The 26737-nt window shown below is 42.4% G+C and overlaps 1 long non-coding RNA gene and 1 pseudogene across 3 annotated transcripts in view; one reads left to right on the top strand and one right to left on the bottom strand.

Annotated features, from left to right (window-relative positions):
- The window catches only part of LOC129536243 (uncharacterized), a 37705-nt gene extending 23564 nt beyond the window's left edge, over positions 1-14141 (bottom strand). For both annotated transcript variants that reach the window (XR_016039410.1, XR_016039411.1), the window contains exons 1-3: positions 13744-14141; positions 13192-13599; positions 1799-12989 (exon numbers count right to left, since the gene is read on the bottom strand). This is a non-coding gene — a long non-coding RNA (uncharacterized LOC129536243). The remainder of the gene's footprint in view (positions 1-1798; positions 12990-13191; positions 13600-13743) is intronic.
- On the top strand, positions 12208-26013 carry LOC129557858 (cryptic protein-like; annotated as a pseudogene). Its single transcript, XR_016039394.1, has 6 exons — positions 12208-12239; positions 12529-12578; positions 12666-12872; positions 13871-13985; positions 14138-14247; positions 24047-26013. The product of XR_016039394.1 is annotated as a cryptic protein-like (transcript).
- The last annotated feature ends 724 nt before the right edge of the window (positions 26014-26737 follow it).

The following is a 26737-nucleotide window of genomic DNA, read 5'->3' as shown; positions in this document are numbered from 1 at the left end:
TTCTATCCAAAAGTCTAAAACAAATAAATGCTGGAGAGGGTGTGGAGAAAAGGGAACCCTCTAATACTGTTGGTGGGTATGCAAACTAGTACAGCCACTATGGAGAACAGTGTGGAATCTCCTTGAAAAATTGGAAATAGAACTGCCATATGACCCAGGAATCCCACTGCTGGGCATACACACCGAGGAAACCAGAATTGAAAGAGACATGTGTACCCCAATGTTCATCGCAGCACTGTTTATAGTAGCTGGGACATGGAAGTAACCTAGATGCCCATCAGCAGATGAATGGATAAGAAAGCTGTGATACATATACACAATGGAATATTACTCAGCCATTGAAAAGAACATATTTGAATCAGTTCTAATGAGGTGGATGAAACTGGAGCCTATTATACAGAGTGAAGTAAGCCAGAAAGAAAAACACCAATACTGTATACTAACACATATATATGGAATTCAGAAAGATGGTAACAAAGCCCCCATATGTGAGACAGCAAAAGAGACACAGATATAAAGGACAGACTTTTGGACTTTGTGGGAGAAGGCGAGGGTGGGATGACTTGAGAGAATAACGCTGAAAGATGTATATTACCATATGTGAAGTAGATGACCAGTCCAAGTTCAATGCATGAAATGGGGCACTTAAAGCCGGTGCACTGGGACAACCCAGAGGGATGGGATGGGGAGGGAGGTGGGAGGGGGTTTCAAGATGTGGGACACATGTACACCTGTGGCTGATTCATGTCAATGTATGGCAAAAACCACCACAATATTGTAGAGTAATTATCCTCCAAAATAAAAAATAAAAAAATTAGTTTGTTTCTATACTCTAGCAATGAATGATCCGAAAAGAAAATTAAGAAAGCCTTCCCATTGACAGTCGTGTAAAAAAGAAGTAAGTTTATCCAAGAAAGTAAGTCTTGTCTACTGAAAACTATAAAACATTGCTGAAAGAAATTTTTAAAAACTTAAATAAATGGAAAGACATTAATGTTTATGGATTGAAAGACTAAATATCGTTAAGATGACAATATTACCCGAAGGGATATTCAGATTCAAAGCAATTCATATCAAAATTCTAACAGTGTTTCTTGCAGACATAGTAAAACCCATTTTAATATTAAAGGGGATCAAATAGCCAAAACAATCTTAAAAAAAAATAAGGACAAAATTGGAAGACTCACACTTTTCAATTTCATCTCAATACTACGCTAGTGTTCAAGACACATGGTACTGGCCTAAGACTAGATAGACCAGTGGTAAAGAATTGAAACCCCATAAATAAACCCTCTAATCTATGGTCAATTGATTTTTAATGAGGATGCCAAAACCATTCCAAGAGAATAGTCTCTTCAACAAATGGCCCTAAGAAAACTGGATATCCACATGCAAAAGAAAAACATTTGGGCCCTTACCTTATACCAGATACAATATTAACCAAGTGATTCAAATATACAAAGTTAAGAGCTAAATCTAGAAATCTTTAGAAGAAAGCATAGTAAATCTTCATGGCCTTGGATTTGACAATGGCTTTTTAAGTATGACCCCCAAAGAAAAGGCAACACAATTTTTAAAAAAATTAGATAAATTAGACTTCAAAATTTAAAACATTTGTTCATCAATGTACATTAACAAGAAAATGAAAAGACAATCTATAAGATAGGAGAAAATATTTCCAAATCATATTTTGTATAAGAGGCTTATAGCCAGAATTTGGAAAGAACTCCTGTAAGTCAACAACAAAAAGAAAAACAACTCAAATTTAAAAATAGGGAAAACTTTAATAGACATTTACCTGAAGAATGTATATAAATGCCAATAAGTACTTGAAAAGATGGTCAACTTCACTAGCTATTAAGGAACTGCAAATCAAAACCATAATGATTAATCACTTCAAATCCATTAGAATGGTTATTATCAGAAAAAAGAAAATAACAAATGTTGGCAAAGATGTAGAGAAATTAGAACATTGCTGGTCGGTATGTAAAATAGTGCAGCTACTGTGGAAAATAGCTTGGCAGTTCCTCAAAAAGTTAAATATAGAATTACCCTATGTCTCAACAATTCTACTCCTAGGAATATATTAAAAAAATTAAAAACAAGGTCTCAAACAGGTCTTTTACACCAATGTTCAGTTAAGTGGACTTCCCAGGTGGTGCTAGTGGTAAAGAACCCACCTGTCAATGCAGGAGACATAAGAGATGTGGGCTCATTAAAGAATTATTCCCAGTAGTCAAAAGGTGGAACCAAACCAAGTGTTCAACAACAGAAGACTGGATAGGAAATTCCCTGGCAGTCCAGTGGTCAGGACTCAGTGCTTTCACTGCCAGAGCCTTGGGTTCCATTCTTGGTTAGGGAACTAAGATTCTGCAAGCCACAGGAAGCAGCCAAAACCAGCAACAATAACAACAACAACAACAAAAACGCAGAACAATGGATAAATAAAATGTGGTATGTGTGTGTGTATAAATGTGTATATATATATATATATATATTTGGCCACCTCATGCGACAAGTTGACTCACTGGAAAAGACTCTGATGCTGGGAGGGATTGAGGGTGGGAGGAGACGGGGACGACAGAAAATGAGATGGCTGGATGGCATCACTGACTTGATGGACGTGAGTCTGAGTGAACTCCGGGAGTTGGTGATGGACAGGGAGGCCTGGGGTCGCAAAGAGTCAGACACGACTGAGCGACTGAACTGAACTGAACTGATACACATATATGTATACAGTGAAATAATAGCCATTAAAAGGAATAAAGTGCCGATACATGCTACAGCATGGATGAATCTGACTATATTATGCTGAGTGAAATGAGCCAGAAGAATAAGGACAAATAATGAATGATTCTACTCACGTGAAATATCTAGAATTAGCATTGTTCATAGAGACAGAAAGTAGATTAGAGGTTACCTGTGGCCAGGTAGGCAGGCAATGGTGATTTATTGCTACATAGGTACAATTTCTCTTGGGGTAATGAAAATGTTTATACTTATGGGGGATGGCTGCACAATATTATGATTGCAATATATATGGTAAAATGGCAAATTTTTCTATGGACTGAATTATACTACGTGTGTGTGCTTAGTCACTTGTCCAACTCTTTGTGACCCCATGGACTGTAGCTCGCCAGGCTTCTCTGTCCATAGGGATTCTCCAGGCAAGAATACTGGAGTGGGTTGCCATGCCCTCCTCCAGGAGTCAAACCCAGGTCTCCCAAATTGCAGGCAGATTCTTTACCATCTGAGCCACCAGGGAAGCCCAAGAATACTGGAGTGGGTAGCCTATCCCTTCTCCAGGGGATCTTCCTGACTCAGGAATCAAATCAGGGTGTCCCGCATTGCAGGCGGATTCTTTACCAGCTGAGCTACCAGGGAAGTTCAAATTACTCTATGGTCTCACCTAAATTTATACTTTGTAGTGGTAAATCCCAATGTAATGGTACTTGGAAATGGGGCCTTTGGGAGGTTCAGATCGTGTACTGAGGGAGGGACCCTCAAGGTGGGATTAGACCGCTTATATGAAGAGACCAGAGAGCTTACTTTCTGCCCTCCCTTGTGCCACATGAGGTCACAGTGGGAAGACAGCTGTGTGCAAGCCAGGAGGAGAGTTATCACCAGGAACCAGTTCTGTCAGCACCTTGATCTTGGATTTCCCGACCTCTAGAACTGTAAGAAATACATGTCTGTTGTTTTGTTACAGCAGCCTGAGCTAAGACTTTTTGTGTTTATATATGTTTTACCACAGTTAGCAGTCCCAATACTGATCATATATCTTGAGAAAACCAGAATTCTAAAAGACACATGTACCCCAGTGTTCACTGCAGCACTGTTTACAATAGACAGGACATGAAAGCAGACTAGATGTCCATTGACAGAGAAATGGATAAAGAAGTTATGGTATGTATATCCAATGGAATTTTACTCAGCCATAAAAAGGAACAAATTTGAGTCAGTTAAGGTGAGGTGGATGAACCTAGAGACTGTTACACAGAGTGAAGTAAGTCACTCTGAAACAGAAAAACACATATTGTATATTAATGCATATAAATGGAATCTAGAACAATGGTACTGATGAACGAACCTATTTGCAAGGAAGGAATGGAGACACAGATGTAGAGAGCAGACTTGTGGACACAGTGCGGGAAGGAGAGGATGGGACGAATTGAGAGAGTAGCACTGACATATATACACCATCGTGTGTTAAATAGATAGCTAGTGGGAAGCTGCTCTATAACACAGGGAGCCTGACCTGGCTCTCTGTGATGACCTGGAGGGGTGGGACAGATGGAGGAGATACATGGATAATTATGACTGATTCACACTGTTGTACAGCAGAAGCCAACACAACACTGCAAAGCAATTTTCCTCCAAACAAAAAAATAATTAATAAAAAAAGCTTACCTGTATTCCTGAATACAAGCAACAAAAAGTTAAATAACAAAAACCTACCATTTACAGTGAAATAAAAATATAAAAATCACCTCGGATTAATCTAAAAATATGACAGATTGACAGGTGGCAGGGGCTCCTGTGTTCAGTGGTCTTCAGATACCGCACACACACTATGCAGGCTGCTTCTCCTAATGTGTACAGTTCATGTTTTCCAAAAATCTGTCTTAAACGCTGTCTTGCTTGCCTCAATTTTTATATGCAGGATGATAATGACTTGGTTGAAAAAAACCTAATCATCATTTCATTTTCTTTCTTATTTAAAAAAAAATACATTTATACATTTATTTGGATACATCAAATCTTAGTTATGACATGCAGGCCTAGTTGCCCTGAGGCTTGTGGGATCTTAGTTTCTTGACCAGGGACAGAACCTGCATCACCTGCACTGCAAGGTGCATTCTCAATCTCTGGATCATCAGGGAAGTCCCTTAATAGTCATTTCTGACCAATGACAATATGAGTGATTTTTATCTTCTCTGTTGTATTTTTCTGTACTTCCCAAATTGGCTAACATCAGACTATATTACATTTTTCATAATCAGAGGAAAAGGACACTGGTTGTTAAATATATGTTTACAATTTACTCTTTTCTCTTAGCTGCCTCTTAATCCCTATTTAGGTATGCATGAATTCTGGGAAAAGCATCCAGGTTCCTGTCATCTGACCTGCATCAAATGTCTCCACCCATACCCTCTCCTCTCCTCCTGCCCTTCCACCCTTGTGTCTGCTGTCAGTCCTCTGAGGTCCTCTTCCCTCCAGCAGTCAGGGCCTTCCCTCTTCCTGTAGCCAGTTCTGTCTGTGCTTTCTGTCCTCTAAAACCCTCCCTTACTGAGGAGGGGGCAGTGTCTCTCCATCCACTCTTCTCCGCTGTGTCCCATGGAAGCCCTCAGCCCAGTTCAGCTGGGCACACAGGAAGGATCAGGAGCAGTAGTTTGGCTCTGACTGCTGGTCACTGCTCTGAAGCGCTGTACAAGTCCTCAACACTTGAAATCTCATTTTTCTCACCTGCGAAATGGAGAAATTATGTGTCATAATGTTGCAGGAAAGAAAGTGGGGCACAAGAAGATGGTCACGTGCCATGTCTCAGGTAAGTCCTTGGGACAGCCACTGAGTGTGAGTTCTTGGCTTTGCACAGAAAAGAATTCACAAGCCAGCCATAGTAAAGTGAAAGAAGGTTTATTCAAGAAGAAACACATTCCATAGACAGAGTGTGCACCATCTCAGAAGGCAAGAGGTGGCAGGGTACGGCATTGTCAGTTTCTATAGGGGAGGGTAATTTCATAGGCTAAAGAGCAGGAGAATTATTTCAACTATTTTGAGGAAGAGACAGGGATTCCCAGGAATTGGGGTACCACCCATTTTTTGGCCTTTTATGGTTGGTTTTGGAACTTTTATGGCCTGTGAGAGTATGTCATTTAGCTGATGTATCACAATGAGCTGAGGCTCAAGGTCATATGGGAGTCAATCGTCCCCCATCTTGGGCCTACTTGGTTCTAACTAGTTTATGTCATGACCTCAATAACTGTCATTTGTCTAAAGAGTGTGTCCTGCCCTCTTCCTATATCATTAAGGATGTGATGACCGTAGAACAAAACAATCTATGTAACTAGTGAGTATATTATACCTGTGTGTGTGTGAGTTGCTCAGTCATGTCCAACTCTTTGCGACCCCATGGACTGTAGCCCAAGAGGCTCCTCTGTCTATGGAAATCTCCAGGCAAGAATACTGGAGTGGGTAAGCCCTTCATTTATCCAGGGGATCTTCCCGACCTAGGGATCGAATCCTGGTCTCTGCATTACAGGCAGATTCTTTACCATCTGAGTCACCAATACCTACATTAAACACTCAATAATTCTAAAGCAACTTGAATCAAACACAGATTTTAGATCAGATGAACTTGGGTTCAAGGCCAAACATGGCTGTTTGTTAGTCATTTATCCCCAAGATGGTAGCTTTTAAAACCTTATTTTCCTCCCTGAAAAGTGGATATGTGTGCCAGTGCATTGATGGTTGTGTGGTGCCATGCGCCAAGCACTGTGCTAAAAGGTAGGGGCGCATTCCCATTCCAGGAAGCACACAGCCAAGTAGAACTTGGATACGTCCCAGTCTTGGCTTCAGGAGGGACCCACCTTGTTGTTGTTCAGCCACTAAGTCATGTCTGACTCTTTGTGACACCATGGACTGCAGCATGCCAGGCTTCCCTGTCCTTTGCTGTCTCCTGGAGTTTGAGTTCGGTGATTCCATTCAACCATCTTGTCCTCTGTCAACCCCTTCTCCTCTTGCCCTCAATCTTCCCAGCATCAGGGTATTTTCCAATGTGTCAGCTCTTTGCATCGGGTGGCCAAAGTATTGGAGCTTAGACTTTAGCATCAGTACTTCCAATGAATATTCAAGGTTGATTCCCTTTAGGATTGACTGGTTGGATCTCCTTGCTGTCCAAGGGACTCTCAAGAGTCTTCACTAGCACCACAGTATCAAAGCATCAATTCTTTGGCCTTCAGCCTTCTTTATGGTCCAGCTCTCCAATCCACACATGACTGCTGGAAAAACCATAGCTTTGTCAACGGAGTGATGTCTCTGCTTCTTAATATGCTGTCTAGGTTTGTCATAGCTATTCTTCCAAGGAGCAAGCATCTTTTAATTTTGTGGCTGCAGTCACAGTCCGCAGTAATTTTGGAACTCAAGAAAATAAAATCTGCCACCATTTCCATTTTTTCCCCTTGTATTTGCCATGAAGTGATGGCACTGGATGCCATGATCTTCGTTTTTTGAATGTTGAGTTTTAAGCCAGCTTTTTTACTCTCCTCTTTCACCTTCATCAAGAGGCTCGTTTCTCCTAGATTTCTGCCTTTAGGGTGGTATCACCTGCATAACTGACGCTGTTGATATTTCTCCTGTCAATCTTGATTCCAGCTTGTGATGTGACAAAGAGATTTAAAGGATTATTTCTGATAGAATGCCTGAAGAACTATGGACCGAGGTTCATAATATTGTAGAGCAGGCAGTGACCAAAACCATCCCAAAGAAAAAGAAACTCAAGAAGGCAAAATGGTTGTCTGAGGAGGCCTTACAAATAGCTGAGAAAAGAAGTGAAGGGCAAAGGAGAAAGGAAAAGATAAACTGAATGCAGAGTTCCAGAGTATAGACAGGAGGGATAAGAAAGCCTTTTTCAGTGAACAATGCAAAGAAATGGGACCCATCTGGGCAGGTTCATTCCAATCCCAAAGAAAGGCAATGCCATAGAATGCTCAAACTACCGGTCAGTTGCACTCATCTCACACACTACAAAGTAATGCTCAAAATTCTCCAAGCAAGGCTTCAACAGTACGTGAACCATGAATTTCCAGATGTCCAAGCTGGATTTAGAAAAGGGAGAGGAAGCAGAGGTCAAATTGCCAACATCTGCTGGATCATCGAAAAAGCAAGAGAGTTCTAGGAAAACATCTATTTCTGCTTTATTGACTATGCCAAAGCCTTTGACTGTGTGAATCACAAAAAACTGTGGAAAATTCTTAAAGAGATGGGAATCCCAGACCACCTGCCCTGCCTCCTGAGAAATCTATATGCAGGCAAATAAGCTGCAGTTAGAACTGGTCATGGAACAACAAACTGGTTCCAAATTGGCAAAGGAATACATCAAGGCTATATTTTATCATCCTGCTTATTTAACTTATATGCAGAGTACATCATGAGAAATGCTGGACTGGATGAAGCACAAGCTGGAATCAAGATTGCCAGGAGAAATATCAATAACCTCAGATATGCAGATGACACCACCCTTATGGCAGAAAGTACAGAGGAACAAAAGAGGCTCTTGACGAAAGTGAAAGAGGAGAGTGAATCAGTTGGCTTAAAACTCAACATTCAGAAAACTAAGATCATGCATGGCATCAGGTCCCATCACTTCATGGCAAATAGATGGGGAAACAATGGAAACAGTGAGAGACTTTATTGGACTCCAAAATCACTGCAGATGGTGACCGCAGCCATGAAATTAAAAAACACTTGCTCCTTGGTAGAAAAGTTATGACCAACCTAGATAGCATATTAAAAAGCAGAAACATTACTTTGCAAACAAAGGTTCATCTAGTCAAGGCTATGGTTTTTCCAGTTGTCATGTATGGATATGAGAGCTGGACTATAAGGAAAGATAAGCACTGAAGAACTGATGCTTTTGAGCTGTGGTGTTGGAGAAGACTCTTGAGAGTCCCTTGGACTGCAAGGAGATCCAACCAGTCCATCCTAAAGAAAATCAGTCCTGAATATTCATTGGAAGGACTGATGTTGAAGCTGAAACTCCAATACTTTGGCCACCTGATGCAAAGAGCTGACTCATTTGAAAAGACCCTGATGCTGGGAAGGATTGACGGTAGGAGGAGAAGGGGATGACAGAGCATGAGATGTTTGGATGGCATCACCGACTCTATGGACATGAGTTTGAGTGAGCTCCGGGAGCTGGTGATGGACAGGGAAGCCTGGCATGCTGCAGTCCATGGGGTCAAAAAGAGTCAAACACGACTGAGTGACTGAACTGAACTGGGCAGGTTTAAAAAATCCTGATGCCCTGGGGGTTCTGAGCAAGGGGCCTGAGATGTGGTCTAAGCACATTTTAAGAGTTTTCAGGAAACCCCTAGTAGTACACATCAAAGACTCTCTGGAAAGTGACTCCCAAAAATTCTTTCACACCTAATTGGCATAGAACATTTTCCTCAGTGATTGTTTGATGTACTGAAGACAAAGCGGTGGGGTGGTCTCCAGTCTTCAGACAGGGTTTTCCAATTCCCACACACTTTATGTCAGCTCAAAAGGAATCAGAAGTCTGATGGGAGTGCTGGCTCCAGTCTCATCTGTTTACAACTGATAACAAGAAAGTGGACCTTCCCCAATTTAGGGGAGTTGGTAGGGGGTGGTGGGATCTGCCTGCCAACCACTGGGCCTCCAGCTGTTTCCAGACAACCCTTTTCAGCAGGGCCTTATTAACTAAGCAAACCTGGGCTCCTCCTACTGAAATGCAAAAGTCTTTATAAGACCTTAAGTAAATGGGAGCAAGTGTCAGAGTTTTTATCACCCCTCAGCTTTCAGCCCTTTCCCTTCTCAAAGCTGATTTCAACTCTTAAGCAAACACCCAGAGAGGGGCATTAGTCCTATATCTAGCCTCAGCCCTATATTGCTGGTAAGACATTTCCCTTCCTTTCTCTAAAGTTTCCATTTGTAAGACACACATTTTCAAAACCTTATTTGACATAGGAAATACCATGATGTCTGCGATCTGCCTTAAAAAACTCCAAGGGAAAAAAATGTGGAGGAAAAACAAGGAGGAAAGATTGGCAATGGTTGGCTGCTGAACCCACTTTTATTGACTCAATGTCTCAGCTTTTCTGTATACTTGAGAACACAAAATTTAATAAAAGAAACTGTAGATGTTAGAAAATACTTACAAAACTTTAATATTATCAGAAAGATTTAGATTCAATTCATCCTATAAACTGAACAGTTTTAAAACTTATTTAAATAAATATTCTTTAGCTTATCCATGGTTTTTAATGTTCAATCCATGTTGCTCATAAAGAAGTTACTATTGACTTAAAGTCATAAATGTAATTATGTATCTAACTTCTGTATATAACTAAATTATGCAATTAATAAGAAGTAACCATTACATCTAAAAATATATTTGTCTTGACTCTCGTTAACGGATGTTTCATGAAGGCATGAGACAACCTCCTCTGTATGTTTTGCCTGCTTAGATCTGTGGGTTCTGGTCCTGGCAGCTCATGGACCCAGCTTTTGGGAGAACTCATGGCAGCCAAGCTCACCAATTTTCTACTAGTTCATTTAACAGCATCTTTAATTAACTTCCCATTTAAAGGTTTAAAATGTTAAATAAGAGTCAAAGAATATCTCATCTTTGGAGGATACATATCAGTTTCAGAAAATAGTTTTTATACGAAAATCATAGGACAGTTTGTATCAGAGTTGCAAGGCATCCTCTGTACTGTGAGGCAAGGGTCCCAGTCCCTATTTTGGCAATTAGAAAAACTGAAAATTAGCAAGTCCCAGAAGCAGCCCCTGAACCACTCCCCTCTTGGTTCAAGCCGGCTCCTCATCAGACACTAGTGAAACATGAGAGAGAGGGCTGGGCACAACCTTTGAAAGAATAAGGGCCCAACATAAAACAGAGTCCAATGGGTCCAAGTCTAGTCAACCTGGACTAGGCCTTGATCCTCAGTATAGGCTCAGTGTAACACATCAGCAAGGTAAATGACACACTCAGAGATGCCATGACAGTTGAAGGCCCACCATCAAAGATCAAAATGTGGGTGGTGATCCAGTTTCTGGAACTCTCCACCCCTTCCCCAAAATAGTTGGCATAATCCTCCCACTCACTAGCCTATGAAATTACCCAGCCTCTCTCCTTCTGAGATAGCTCACACTCTGTCAGTGGTGTGTGTTTCTTTTTAAATAAATCTGCTTCTTACCTATCACTTCATCTCTCACTGAATTCTCTCTATGATGAGATATTAAGAACATGAGCTTCTTGAACCTCCAGGGAGGGGACGTATGTCCACCTATGGCTGATTCATGTTGATGTTTGACAGAAAACAACAAAATTCTGTAAAGCAATTATCTACCAATTCAAAAAAGAAAAAAATCTGAGTGTCATTAGGTTCTGAAACCAGGTCTGTGAACTCAGCTGGAAGACTGTGGGTTTTGGCTGGGTTTGTGTTTCCGCACATGAGTTCAAGTCTCAGTGAGGTGAACAGTTCTACTAGCAGGTGGCACTTACCCCTGTGCTCTGTGGTCTTCAGATACCCAGTGGAAGGCTTGCCTCACTGTGGGCTGTATCACCCAGCACACTGCAGCCTTCTTATAATATCTGTGCATTTCACATTTTTCAAATATCTAAGTGCCAAAGGTTTGGGACTTAAAGTCTCAGATGCTTTAGCAAAATACGGAGGGTAAAAACAGTGCCTCCCCGAGGGGTCTTGTATTAAGTGGGTAATGAATATGATACAGTGATCATTATGCTAGGCACAGAGGAAAGGCCTCGTTTATAAAAACACTGATGTGTCCTCAGAAAGGAGGTGTGGAAATGTCTCTCTTTCATATTCATGCTCCGCATCCGAGGCTTGGAATCAAGCCAGCTGGTTCTTCTCCACACAACAGCTCTCTTCTCTAGCTGGGCCCCTCACCATCTCCTCAGTGCAAGGAGTGTGCAATATAAAATCTCTATTTCCACATGAAAACTTTTTCGTTCATGTTGTGGTTTCATTGATAATTTTTTGTTTTTCTTTTCTTTTTTCAGGAAGGGAAAAGGCTATTGCCTTCTAGTCACCAGTGTTTCACATTAGGGGTTGACTCCTCCTGCTACTATCAATACTGTAGACACTGTAGGGAAGAGGACCAGCCTGCCTACACAGGCCCCGCCCCCGGCCCTAGCAGGGCATCAGTGAAGGGACGGTCCCCGAGGCTCTGTGCTGGACCCTGCCGTCACAGCACAGCCTTTGTCAAAGCAACTGCACAGCAGAACCTAGAGGAGACCTCATTGCTGTTTCTCACAGTTATTTAGTGGCCAAGGTAGACAGAAGGAAACACCTGTGTCTTCTGTACTTAGCCACCTTGGGTCCTGAGGCAATTCTTCCAGTACCTGCAGTAAAGACACCTTCAAATACAAAAACTGTTCAGACTCAGTCCCGTGGAATTGATCTTCAACGTCTCCATGAGAGAAGACTTTTTTATACCAGACGTGTCAGTGGGAAAATGACCTGGAGCCATCTGTTAGGTAAGAACAAAAATCATCTAAGTCTTAGAGCCAAGAGGGGTGTTTAAGAGCCTGGAATAAATTGCAATGCATGCTTCATGTTACTTCTCTTAAAGGGACGGGTACATGCTTGGTCTGAAATCTTTCTAAGGAATGACAACATTAATAAAAATCTACGAGTTACAAAATGATTGCATAATTATCTATTGTACATTAAATATATATTTTATACATATATTTGTATATGAATGCAATATATTTTATACATATGTAAATTTCTGATTAAATTTCTTTAAATAGTCTAGGCTTCTGTTTGTGGTCAGTTTGATATTACAGATCATCCCCATGGGAAACAGTAAGAAGCATTTTGTTTATATTCTCTTAATTTTTATTGCATATTTGTCAATCATTATCAGTCTCATATTTTCAATTAATTTTTAAGGCTATCAAACAGGGAAATATAAAAGTAGTAGAGAAGAAAGCAGCAGTGGTAAAGCTCAGAAGTTCCAGCAGAAAACACTCAACTGGACCTTGAATAATTTAAGGGAGGAGAATGACAGCACGGAGGGCTGGAAGCCTCAGGGTTCATTCCCCTCCTCGTCGACTTTCCAAGCGCTAAGTGGCAATGCTGCAGACAAAGGTCATCTCGGTCAGTGAACTCTGAGTTTGTGTGTGTGTGTGTGTGCACCTAGAGGGGATCTTCCAGACTTTCTCCTTTGTCTCCTTCCTTGGCAGGCAGATTCTTTACCACTAGGAAGCCAGAACCCTGAGTTTAGAATCGGAAAAAAAAAAACAAGAAAAACTAGGATAAGTTAACAATCAAACAAGAAACCCAATGAACAACATTTTTACTATCTTTAAATATATACTATAAAGTAAAAGGATAAAGACACTATGAAGTATATATTTTATACTATAAAGTAAAAATATAAAGACAGAGGATGAGATGGTTGGATGGCATCACCTACTTGACGGACAGGAGTTTGATCAAGCTTCGGGAGTTGGTGATGGACAGGGAGGCCTGGCGTGCTGCAGTCCATGGGGTCGCAAAGAGTCGGACACGAACGAGCGACTGAACTGACTGATAAAGTAAAAAATATTTCCTAGTGAGGTGTTCTTTTACTCTGAAAAAAGTTTTAATATTTTATTGGTAAAACGTGGCTTTGGCTTTTAACTGGTTATTTTTCTGCAGGTCCAGAGCTATCCCAATCCCAGATAATAGCGGACCTTTGCTAGGCTTATCGCAGTCTCTCAGGCTCCAGTGGTAGATTTTTTTTTTTAACTGTTTCGCTGTCTTTGCACCCGTGGGTGGTCCCTGCTCGCTCGCCGCTCTCCGGAGAGGCCAGTCTGTAATCACTGTCTTGCGAAATCACAGCCTAATTTTAACATATAAAAGGAAGGAAGAAAGAAAATGCTACTTGCAGAGGGCAGGGTTTCCCATATGTCTTAAGGAGCCTTCCTGACACGCCCGCACCCCTGGTAGTTTGTTTTTAATCCTTAAACTAACAAGCAGAGTTTACCTGAGCAAACACTATTAGCAGGAAGCCAATTTTATTGCCTCCCGGAGGGGATCTCTCTGGGCCCGTCTCGGGATGATCAGACATAGAGGGTCCCGCGCGGAGCTGACCCCAGGCGACGCCCCCACAGGCGCACCTCCGCGGCCGAGCTGCTGCAAGAACGGCGGCACCTGCGTGCTGAGCAGCTTCTGCGTGTGCCCGGCTCACTTCACCGGCCGCTACTGTGAGCACGACCAGAGGCGCAGGTAGGCGCGGGGCGGTGCGCGCTGGGGGCACAACGGGGCCTGCGGGGAGAGGAGACTGGGAGCCGGGGTGGGGGCGGCGGGGGCGGCGGGACGTGGCGGCGAGGGCCGGGGGTGCGCGCGCCCTGCACTAACGCCAGGCCCGGCTTCCTCAGCAAGTGCGGCGCCCTGGTGCACGGAGCCTGGACCTTCCGCGGCTGCCACCTCTGCAGGTGCGTCTTCGCGGCACTGCACTGCCTCCCCCTGCAGACACCTGGCCGCTGTGGTAAGAAGAACCCGCCCCGCGTCCTGTGCTCACAGCCCACACCCAGGCAGTTGCTCCTTTCTACGTACCGACCCACAGAGATCTACCTGTGCCAGACGACACAGGAATGAGCGATCTGCATGGCTTCATCACTCGGGAAAGTCATATTCGTGGTGAATCACATAGCGTATTATCATTATAGTCAAATTTATTCCTAGGTTCCCCATATCCTGCTGCTGCTGCTGCTAAGTCACTTCAGTCGTGTCCGACTCTGTGTGACCCCATAGACGGAAGCCCACCAGGCTCCCCCGTCCCTGGGATTCTCCAGGCAAGAACACTGGAGTGGGTTGCCATTTCCTTCTCCAATGTGTGAAAGTGGAAAGTGGAAAGTGAAGTGGCTCAGTCGTGTCCGACCCTTAGCGACCCCACGGACTGCAGCCTACCAGGCTCCTCCATCCATGGAATTTTCTAGGCAATAGTACTACTTGCGGAATTTAAACGTGGTTTCCAAAAGGTGTCCTTAAATGTTCTTTACAGAGAGCAGAACTTTGGAAGCACAAAAGCTGGTAATTAGAGCCGCACCTGGCAGACAGGGTCAGTTCAGTTCAGCCGCTCAGTCGTGTCCGACTCTTTGCAATCCCATGGACTGCAGCATGCCAGGCCTCCCTGTCCATCGCCAACTCCCGGAGTTGACTCAAACTCATGTCCATTGAGTTGGTGATGCCATCCAACCATCTCAACCTCTGTTGTCCCCTTTTCCTCCTGCCTTCAACTTTTCCCAGCATCAGGGTCTTTTCAAATAAGTCAGTTCTTCGCATCAGGTGGCCAAAGTATTGGAACTTTAGCTTCAACATCAGTCCTTCCAATGAACATTCAGGACTGATTTCCTTTAGGATGGACTGGTTGATCTCCTTGCAGTCCAAGGGACTCTGAAGAGTCTTCTGCAACACCACAGTTCAAAAGTGTCAATTCTTCATTGCTCAGCTTTCTTTATAGTCCAACTTTCACATCCATACATGACTACTGGAAAAACCACAGCTTTGACAGGGTACCCAAACTAAATCTCTAGGGACTTCTCTACACTGGGCCAATACTCACCTTCTCAGCTGTGAAATGTAGAGAGCGCCCTGGAGCAGGACAGGAGCAGGCCTGAATGGCCAGGTGCTGCCCTTCAAGGCCAACCTGGCAATGTTCCAGGAAGCAAGGTGCCTGGTAACCACAGCTCAGGCCTGCCACATAAATTAAAGTCAGTGGGGTGTGGACAACATGCAGGGTGAACACTTGTCTGTGATGACTCTGAGCAGTTTCCAACTCAGTGCAAATGTTTTACTTGTAAAACTAAGGAATGTGAATCTTCTGAGGTCAGAAAACAGACAAATACTCAGCTGCGGAGTCAACATCTCAGGCAGGGACCAGAGACACAGGTATAGCAGGCACAGCATTTCCATGGCATTCTCCCCTTTACAGTAAGCTCTGGCTGGGATAGCAGTAAGGGACTTGGTTAATGCAGGCAGAGCTCTTCAGCCCTCTTTGTTAGCTCTGGGTGGGCTCCATGTGAAGGCCCTAGGCCTGCTCTCTTTTTCCTTCCTGCACTATAGTTGACCCTGGGCCAATCCCACAGTGTGAGGGCGTGCTTAATGCCCTTACAGTGCTTAATGTCCCACTTCACACCCCCTTGCCCACTGTTAGATTGCTGTAGAGGAGCAGCACTCTTGGGGGTGGAGCCCTTCAAACCACCCTCTTGGTGGGGTTCCCTGGGTGGGGTGCCTGGTGGAGGAGCACACATAATGAGTGTTCAGCCTCAGACCCCTCTTCCTCCTTCCTTCCTCCTCTGCAACCTGATATTCTTAGTGAAGGTGCAGTCCTTCAGCCCCACTTCTGCTCCCCATCCTCAGCCAGCTCTGCATGCTGCCAGCAGTGTGTGGGGGGGCTGTGGGGAAGGGGTGGGTGGGTGCTGGTGACTCATTTGCTAGGCCTGTGCCACTGATTCAGTAGCTGGTCTTTGAATGACCCAGAGAAAAGAGGACACATGATAGCATAAGCTTCAGACTTGCGGACGGTACCTGTGTAGTCCTATAGGTGAAGTCTTTCCCACTGTGGTTGGCACTCCTTGCAGTGACGTGGGGAGAGGCCTAGCTGTGATCATTTTCAGTCCTCTAAGCAAGGGCTTTCCTTTTGGCGCAGCTGGTAAGAAATCTGCCTGCAATGCGGGAGACCTGGATTTGATCCCTGGGTTGGAAAGTTCCCCTGGAGAAGGGAAAGGCTACCCACTCCAATATTCTGGCCTAGAGAATTCCATGGACTGTATAGTCCACGGGGCTGCACGGGGCTGCAAAGGGTCGGACACGACTGAGCAACTTTCACTTTCACTTTCAAGCAAGGCCAGCTTGGGTTCTAAGCACCAAAGCAGGAGCTAGGTTCTAGGATGTCTGTTCACATCCTGGAAAACATTCAAGGCTGGGACTGCTGTCTGCCAAGGACAATGACAGTGACTCTGAAAATGTGGCTTGTGCTCATCAAAAGTGAACCAAATAGTGAGGTCATCTCTCAGTAATCTGTCAGGGGCACTCTGTGACCCATTGACTGCATCAGGGCAGATGACAGTGGTGGTGGCTGTGCTGACTGTGGTTATGACCTGAGGATGACGATGATAATGATAGCAGCAGTGCTGATAGATGATTATGATGTTGTGAGGATGACAGTCATCATGATAAGCATCTTTATTAGCTCTCAGTTTATTTCAAGGACTTTATATACTTAATCCCAGTTCATTCTTAACAGCCTTTGAAATAAGTATTATACTTTTTATATTTGAGGAAATTGAAGCTTAGAGTGGTTAACTTCTTCAGGTATTCTTTTTTTTTTTTTTCTTAAGAGATAAACTATCATATTTTATAATAACATTTATATTATTTTAAAATGTAAATCAACATATAATAGCATACTGGTATAAACATTGACATAATGATAATTAATATACAATTAATATTAATTGGAATAAAATTTCTACCATTCAGTGTACATAAGCACATCCCTGAACTATGTCAGACACTTTTAAAAAAAGTGAGATAGTTCAGTTCAGTTCAGTTCAGTCACTCAGTCATGCTGACTCTTTTCGACCCCATGGACTGCAGCATGCCAGGCTTCCCTGTCCATCGCCAGCTCCTGGAGCTTGAGCAAACTCATGTCCATGGAGACAGTGATGCCATCCAACCATCTCATCCTCTGTTGTCCCCTTCTCCTCCTGCCTTCAATCTTTCCCAGCATCAGGGTCTTTTCCAGTGAGTCGGCTCTTCACATCAGGTGGCAGCTTTAGCATCAGTCTACTCCCTTAGGACATGAGTTTGAGTGAACTCCGGGAGTTGGTGATGGACAGGGAGGCCTGGCGTGCTGTGATTCATGGGGTCGCGGAGAGTCGGACACGACTGAGCGACTGAACTGAACTGAACTGAACTCTCTTAGTAATTTTCAAATATGCAATGCAGTATTATTAACTGTAGTCACCATCTTGTACGTTACATCAGTTTCTTTTCTTTCTTTTTAAATTTTTAGATTCTACAAAAAAGTGAAATCAGATGGTATTTGTCGTTTTTGTCTCCCTTATTTTGCTTCCCATAATGCCTTCAAGGTCCATCAGTGTCGCTGCAAATGGCAAGGTTTCCTTCCAGACTTGTCCTATAATTTTCAGATAAAAGAAATATCCTTTGGAGTAATATTTTTTATACTAAAATTTTATTATGGATATAATTAGGACTCTTATTGGTAAAGCTACCTTTTTTATTGAATTTTCTCTGAGCCACTGAGTAGATTTGCCCTAAATATGTCTCTTTTTTTTAATTGAATGAAAGATTCTTTAAATTCTATAGTGTTTTTAAAATTTTTTGAAGTCTCACACACATGATTTCACATAATAGTCCTTTTATTTTTTGAGTGTTTATATTGCCCCTTCCCTCTTTCTTCTGTCTTCTGGCAAGCACTAGTTTGTTTTCTGTATCAGTGAGTCTGCTTCTTTTTTGTTTTATTCAATAGTTTGTTGTGTTTTTAAGATTCCACATATAAATTATACCATTCAGTATTTATCTTTCTCTATCTGCCATTTGACTAAGGATAATACCCTCCAAATCCATTTATGTTGCTGAAATGGCAAAATTTTGTTTTGTGGCTGAGCAGTATTCTCTCTCGTGTGTATGTGCTTATCACATCTTCTTTATTTATTCATCTGTTGATAGACACTTAGGTTGCTTCCATACTTTGACAATTTTGAATAATGCGCCTATGAACATTGGAGTGCATGTATCTTTTTGAATTAGTATTTTGGGGTTTTCTCTATGTATACCCAGGAGTGGAATTGCTGGGTCATATGGTAATTCTAATTTTAGTTTTTTGAAAAAACCTCTATATGTTTTTGACAGTGGCAGAGTTACTTGTGTTAAACAGTAGGTCCTTGTTGGTTATACAATGCCATTGTTTTTGTCTTTCATTTTTGAACACACGTAGCTCCATTTCTGGGAGGGATTGGGGGCAGGAGGAGAGGGGGACGACAGAGAATGAGATGGCTGGATGGTATCACCGACTCAATGGACATGAGTTTGAGTGAACTCCGGTGATGGACAGGGAGGCCTGGCGTGCTGTGATTCATTGGGTCGCAAAGAGTCGGACAGGACTGAGCAACTGAACTGAACTGACTGAGCTCCATTTCTATGCTCTCTGTACTGTTCCACTTATCTCTAGTAGTCATTTCAAACAATGAGAAAAAAAAAAGATAAGTGAACCTACAGTTATACTAAAACAAAACACTTGAGTTTTCTTAAAAGTCGGAAAAAGAAATAGTTAAAATTATTTAATATTTTATTCACTCCAAAGGCAATGGCAAGCCACTCCAGTACTCTTGCCTAGAAAATCCCATGGACAGAGGAGCCTGGTAGGCTGCAGTCCATGGGGTCGCTACTAGTCAGACACGATTGAGCGACTTCACTTTCACTTTTCACTTTCACACATTGGAGAAAGAAATGGCAACCCACTCCAGTGTTCTTGCCTGGAGAATCCCAGGGATGGCGGAGCCTGGTGGGCTGCCGTCTGTGGGGTCGCACAGAGTCGGACAAGACTGAAGCGACTTAGCAGCAGCAGCAGCAGCATACCAATTTACATTCCCATCAACTGTGTAGAAGGGTTCCCTTTTATCCACATTCTCAACAGCATTTGTTATCTGTATTCTTTTTGATGATGCCCATTCTGATAGGTTAGAGATAACATCGTATTGTGGTTTGGATTTGCAATTCGCCTGATGATAAGCCATGTTGAGCATCTTTTCATGTGCCTGTTGGCCATCTACATTTACTCTTTGGAAAAAAGTCTGTTCAGTTTTCTGTCCATTCCTTAAATCTGGTTTATTGTGAGTTTTTTTTTAATACTAAGTCGTGTGAGCTGTTTATATATATTGGATATTAATCCCTTATATATCATATCATTTGCAAATATTTTTCTCCCATTCAGTATGTTGCCTTTTTGTTTTGTCGATGGTTTTCTTTGCTGTGCAAAAGTTTTTATATTTGATTGGATCCCATTTGTTTATTTGTGCTTTTACTTGCTTTGCTTTAGAAGACAAATTCAAAAAACACTGCTGCGATTTATGTAAAAGAGAGTTCTGCATATGTTTCCTCTGGGAGTTTTATTGTATCCATTCTTCTTCAAAAGTCTTTAATCCATTTTGAGTTTATTTTTGTGTATGGTATGATGTTAGGCAGTTTTCTAATTTCATTCTTTTACATTTAGTTGTCCAATTTTCCCAGCGCTGCTCATTGAAGAGACTGTCTTTTCTCCACTATATAACCTTGTCTCCTTTGTCATAGATTAACTGATCGTTTATTAATGGGTTTACTGTGGGCCTCTTGAAGAATATTTAGGACGGTATTATTTAGAATATTGAAAATTTGACCACATTGTAAATCCAATAGCAGAATAATAGGTAAGTAAATGTTTTAATTCCTTTAATGGAATTTTATGATGACTTTGAAGAGTATATAGAAGATAGAATGGAAAACTGTATTTCCAATATAATTCGAATGTGAAAGGACACATATGGATAGGGGAATCACAACTATTGGGTTGGCCAAAAAGTTCCTTTCGGTTTTTAATAATATCTTATGGAAAAATCCAAACGCTTTTTAGCCAATCCAAAAGATAAAAGTATGCTACAGAATCAGGGTCCTTTGGCTCCTCTAGGCACCCAAAGGCCAGAGAATCTCCAAGTGCCCTCTTTGCTTGACACTCTATGGGTCCACGTACAACAGGCTTTCTTAATCCCAATATAATATCTTTTCAAGGACATATTTTTCATTCTGTTTCAGAGGAACACTGTTTATTCTCTAGTTTCCTCATGTAAAATGAGGATAATCTGCCCTGAACTTTCACACAGATATTGAAGAATAAAATTTATGCAAAACAGCCTTACTGTTGATGTGAGCTGTTTTGTAATTTTTCTCTTCCATGACCTAAAATAATGCTTGTGTATAGTGATTCTAAGTAAATATTAAATGGATGACTGTTGACGTTTTAGTTCCAAATATAGTGCCAAAGAAGAAACACCATCAAGGCCATTGCCTACTATTATATTACATTAAAACAATCTATTTACAGTATTCTGTTAATAAATACAGTATGTTTTAGACAGGTAAGTATCATTCTACCATTTTCTTCATTTCCATTTGTTAATTTTGTGTTTAAAGAGGAAATTTGGCATAATAGAAAAAGCATGGGAAATGCCCAAAATACTTGTTCAAATCCCCCGAAAGACTTGTTATGTTTACCATCTTTATGAACTGTGCTTCAGTCTCCACAGCAGAAATAATTTACCCCATAGATTTGTAAAGACGAAAAGGCCCTATACCTGTTTTATATTATATGTAAAATAATATATTGCTGCATTATTGTCACCATCAACAGTATTCACATCAGGACAATGATGTTAGAAAAAATTGCTTCATAATCTAGCACTTATATGCAAATTTACCAAAATGTGTTTTTTTAGGTTGTGAAAAATACCCGCTATACACATTAATTGGTGAGCATTGCTAGAGTTAAAAAAAAAAAAATCAAGAAGAATGAAGCCTTGGAGCTGCCGCTGCTGCTAAGTCACTTCAGTCGTGTCCAACTCTGTGTGACCCCATAGACGGCAGCCCACCGGGCTCCCCCGTCCCTGGGATTCTCCAGGCAAGAACACTGGAGTGGGTTGCCATTTCCTTCTCCAATGTGTGAAAGTGAAAAGTGAAAGTGAAGTCACTCAGTCATGTCTGACTCGTAGCGACCCCATGGACTGCAGCCTATCAGGCTGCTCCGTCCATGGGATTTTCCAGGCAAGAGTACTGGAGTGGCTTGACATTGCCTTCTCCGGCCTTGGAGCTAGCAGTCCTTAAATCAACCCATGATCTCATTTTACTGAGAGGGTGATTCTTCCTACATATAACCCAAAGAATTAAGCATTTTTTTTAGCATCAGAAACCAATATGTTCTAAAATTTACAGTCTAACTAATGGCACAGTGAAGAAGAAATTTAGAACTTCTTCAGAGAGAAACAGGTCATGTAAATGTCAGATTGGGGTCAGGTCAGGCCTCACCTCATTCTTCAAACCCAATTTAAAAAGTGCAGTTCTGTTGCATAGCAGACAACCAACCAAACAACAAGCAAGCAAATGTCTGCAGGCTGGAGCCAGACTGTGGACCTGACGGAAGGATGGCCTTCCTAGGTCCTGGCCCCAGATGGCTGTCAGCCGAGGGCATGCTGACTGGGAGAGAGCAGACCCTTTGTCAAATCCCTCTGGGACATTCCCCCATGATAGGTGTCATTTCAGTGGGGTAGCTTCTCTGGGTGTCATGGCAGGAGAGAAAGCCATTTGGTTTTCCAAGGGCATTCAGGATTATCTGTAAACTGGACAATTTGGGAAATGCTAGCTCTGGGCCTCATATTGAAGTGTGATTTTATCCTCACCCAAGGTGGTCTCCAAACTATTTTTAAATCAGCACTTAGTGGTGATAACAGTGCCACATGCTGAGCATTCACAAATTTGATTTCACTTCTATCTTCCTTTTCATACATGCTTAAGACTAAAGTAATGATAAAAATCTCTGTGATGTGTAAGTCTAAAAAGAGAACTTCTGATAAGTATATAATTAAAATCCCATGCTATAGTATATCATCATTGGTAGCAGAGTCTCCTTTTCGGTAGGAAATAAAATAATGATGGGCTTCCAGGTAGTGCTAGTGGTAAAGAACCTGCCTACCAATGCAGGAAATGCAGGAGATGTGGGTTTGATCCCTGGGTTGGGAAGATCCCCTGGAGGAGGGCATGGCACCCCACCCCAGTACTCTTGCCTGGAGAGTCCCATGGACAAAGGAGTCTGGTGAGCTACAGTCCATGGGTTTGCAAAAAGAGAGTTGAACATGACTGAACGACTTATCTCAGCAAAAATGATGATAGGCCACAGAACCATTGATTTTATAGGTTCCAATAAACAGTAAATGTGAATAAAGCTTATTTTAATTTTTCCTATCAAGGCTTCTCTGTTTTGTGGGGTTCTAGTACCCTGGAACGATCCTCCAAATGTGGGGTGATATGGGGAACGGTGCCCAGGTCTGCAGTGAGCCTGCGCTCAGTCTCGTGCTGAGTGTGGCCTCCTAGCCACGCTCACCATAGTCACCTGCAGAAAGAGGCAGGGCAGGTCTCTGCTGCAGTGGCTTGTCTTTATCTCTACTCATTCGCTTTTGATGGTTCAAGCTGACCACAGGTTTGACGTTCAGGAGGCACTTTCTGGCAGAATCCTAGAGGACAGGGCTTGGCAGGTTTGTCAGACGGAAGAGCAGGTTGGCCTCTGCCAAGCAGCCCTGGGGAAAAAGTCCCTGTAAGTTGGGCCTTTGTATGTTTCCCTGCCCAGCCGATCCCACATCCAGCCCCAGATTTGCTTGGGAGACTACTTCGTGGAGCTGGTACCCCTGCCTATAGCCATACCTGTGGGGCTTGTCAGTTTCACATGGTAACCCTTCACCACTGGGGAGTTTAGCAAACACCCTTATCTGGTCTCACTGCCCCAGAGATTCCCACTCAATACCTCTGGGGTGGGGTCCTAGCTACAGAAAAAGCCAGACCTACTGAGTTTGGGGCTCAGAGTGAGACCTGCAGTGGAGAAGCCACATTGCCTCAGTGGGGTGGTGAGCACTCCAACTGGGGCCCAGTGCTCTGCAGCTGTGCCTTGTTGTTACATCCTTTGTGAGAATGTCCACCTTTGCTGTAGGAAAGGGTGCTTTCCTCCTCTTTAATAAGTGGTCCCTAGCCAAAGAAATAGTGTTAGGACTATCTGGGGAACAGATGACAACAGATGGATGCAAGCTGTTTTATTTTATTTTAAATCAGATCCACTTGCCTCAATTGTTAAATGATGGTATAGTACTCTGATTCACCACCTTGGTTAGCTCATGTGCAAATGATAAGGGCTGGAGGACTGTTTCTTTGTGAGCCTTAAAAGCCGCAGATTCTCTTCCAGCTCTCCAAGTTACATACAAATCCCTCTGTTTCCAGCCGCAGTGAAAGGAATGCACAAGCTAAAGGGAAGCACATCTCCCTTGAGTTGTGCTGAGTTCTCTACAGCTGGTGTCCATCCATGCTCTGTGCTGCCCACCAGGTGGCCTAGTCCACAGGGCAAGGCCCAGTAAGGAGGCCCAGGCAGAAAAGGGCCTTTCCTTGAGCAGGTGCAGACATTTCCAGTTCATTCTCTTAAAGCAGGCCTGTCACAGCATGTCTCATAACTCTCTCGGGACTTTTTTTTCCAGACTTGAAAGACTTTCTCACCTCACACTCTAATGGACCGAGAAACAGCTCACGTGGAGTGTTCTCCTCCTATCATGCTTCCTCCTGAAATCCATCCTCAGTGAAGGGGGAGCCTGCTGATCAGACCACAGTTTACCCAGCAGAACCAGAACTGTTGCTGGCCTCCCAGTGTGGCTGAACCAGATGGTGCTGCATGGGGCAGCCAGGGATTATATGTCCTCTTGCATTGTCTATGTTATATGTAATAGACTGGTTTCCTTTCTTATAAACCAGAACATTAAATGAATATTTGTAATGCTTAAAAAACTTTTTCATGAGAGAGCCTTTCTTGCTTTCCTAGTTATTTCAAGGTACAGTAAGTCTCCCACATACAGACAAGTTTAGAACCTTCTAAAAGCATGTTCATAAATCCAATTTGCTTGTAAGCACAGCAAAGTTAGCTTAGGTACCAAGCAAATACAATCAGTTATGTAGTACTCTACTGCAATAGTCTTGCAATACTATTCACACAAATAATGCATAAAAACAAACACAAGAAGTAGAGACAATGTTTTTAATCTTACAATATAGTCACTGCTACATCACCACTGCTTTTATGCTTGCTTCTGGACATCTTGGGTTTAAAATATAAATACTCTATTACTGTACTCTATCAATGCAGGAGACCCCGGTTTGATTCTTGGGTCAGGAAGATCCGCTGGAGAAGGGATAGGCTACCCACTGCAGTATTCCTGGGCTTTCCTTGTGGCTCAGCTGGTAAAGAATCCGCCTGCAATGAGGGAGACCTGGGTTCAATCCCTGGGTTGGGAAGATGCCCTGGAGAAGGGAAAGGCTACTCACTCCAGTATTCTGGCCTGGAGAATTCCATGGACTGTATAGTCCACGGGGTCGCAAAGAGTCGGACACAACTGAGCGACTTTCAACTGTACTCCATACAATGTTATGCATGAAGAATACAAAAGCACAGCCACTTGCAGAGGATGCATGTGATTGACAGTGTATGCCAGCTCCTCTAACGAACACGACTGGACATGTGAGCACATATTCATGTCTTTGAAACCTGACAAAAGTTTGTGTGTAGGGGACTTCCTGTCAATGACTAGACGTGCAGGAGTAAACACTAGAGGCTGGGCCTATTCAGAGTAGACCAAACACGTTAATTGGCCCGCTATGCATATATCGGAGAAGGCAATGGCAAGCCACTTCAGTACTCTTGCTAGAAAATCCCATGGATGGAGGAGCCTGGTAGGCTGCAGTCCGTGGGGTCGCTATGGGTCGGACACGACTGAGCCACTTCACTTTCACTTTTCCCTTTCACACATTGGAGAAGGAAATGGCAACCCACTCCAGTGTTCTTGCCTGGAGAATCCCAGGGACGGGGGAGCCTGGTGGGCTTCTGTCTATGGGGTCACACAGAGTCGGACACGACTGAGGTGATGCAGCAGCAGCAGCAAGGAGCTGTTTTTAGTCTTTTTAATCCTAGTCAACACTCTATTAAATTAAATAGTACAGATATAATGTATATTTGTTTACATATTATGTATATCCATACCTTATACTTAGAATAAAGTTTTTGCCACCAAGAACAAATTTTCACCAAAAACACAGTCTAAGCAATGAGTGCTTTACAGTATTAAAACTTTTTAAAAAAAGAATACGGAGAAGAAATGATGTATTTCAGCACTTACTTATGTAGATTATTTCCAAAATAATTCAACTACTCAGTTGTATCAAAATTAATTTTTCCTTAAGTAGGTACTATTCTCAACTATAGGTAGTCCTTGTCTTGCCTGGGTGTTAGGGAAGGACCATAAAAATCGCAATCAAAGCAATTTTAATAAGGAATGAGGAAAATTATTATTGTTCTGTGATCTTGAAAAAATTTTGTCAAAATATTTAAGTGTAGCTATAACTGTAAAAGAAAATGAAAAAAATTTAAAAAGAAAAAAAGAAAAAATTTTGCTTTTTCTTTTATTCTACTGTTTCTATTTCTTTTTGTATATTGAAAGTAGGATAACTCTTCATTAAATATTGAACTTGTTTACTTGTATATAACAAGTGGTTTCTTTTATGAATGGATCCTTCGAACCTAAAAGAAAAGTTAAGACTTTCACCAAAGCATGGTGATGGCATGTTTCAGCAAAACCAAATGATGGCACAGAGGCCAATTACCACTGAGAGAAGACTTTCTTTACTTACACTTCCCAAAAGGAGGTGCCCTCTACCCCGACAGAGGGCCACATGATGAAGCACCAGTCTGATCAGGAGACAGAAGCAGTGGTGAGAGGAAAGGAAAGCATGGGCCAGAGCCTTTGTGTTTTCCATGGAAACAGCAAGGCAGGCAGGAAAATAGCTTAGCAGTGGCAAATGTGAATAAAGTTAGTGGGCTCTAGGCTATATTGGTGGTCTCCAGTTTTCTGCACTGGTTTAGGGTAGGGGATATATTGGCTTGGAGTGTGAGAGTTGGATAAAGTTAGCTGTTTTGGTTGGATTGGTTGTTTGCAAATAAAAGGTATGTTCTCAGTTGATTATTATTTCACCCTGGCCAGGAAGGGCTCCCAACATGTCAAACCATAATGAAATATAGGACATTTAAATATGATTCATATGGACCTGAACTGCTGTATCAGTTCTTTCTGAGTCTCCAGACTGCTGGCACATCCTGCAGATTTTGGATTTTCAGTCTCTATGAT

The sequence above is a fragment of the Moschus berezovskii genome, chromosome 16 (genome assembly GCF_049115385.1).
Source record: "Moschus berezovskii isolate FMDL1 chromosome 16, NW_MosBer_1.0, whole genome shotgun sequence".
Classification (NCBI taxonomy): Eukaryota; Metazoa; Chordata; class Mammalia; order Artiodactyla; family Moschidae; genus Moschus; species Moschus berezovskii.
Note: the sequence above shows the minus strand (reverse complement) of the source record. Positions and strands in the feature narration are given on the sequence as shown.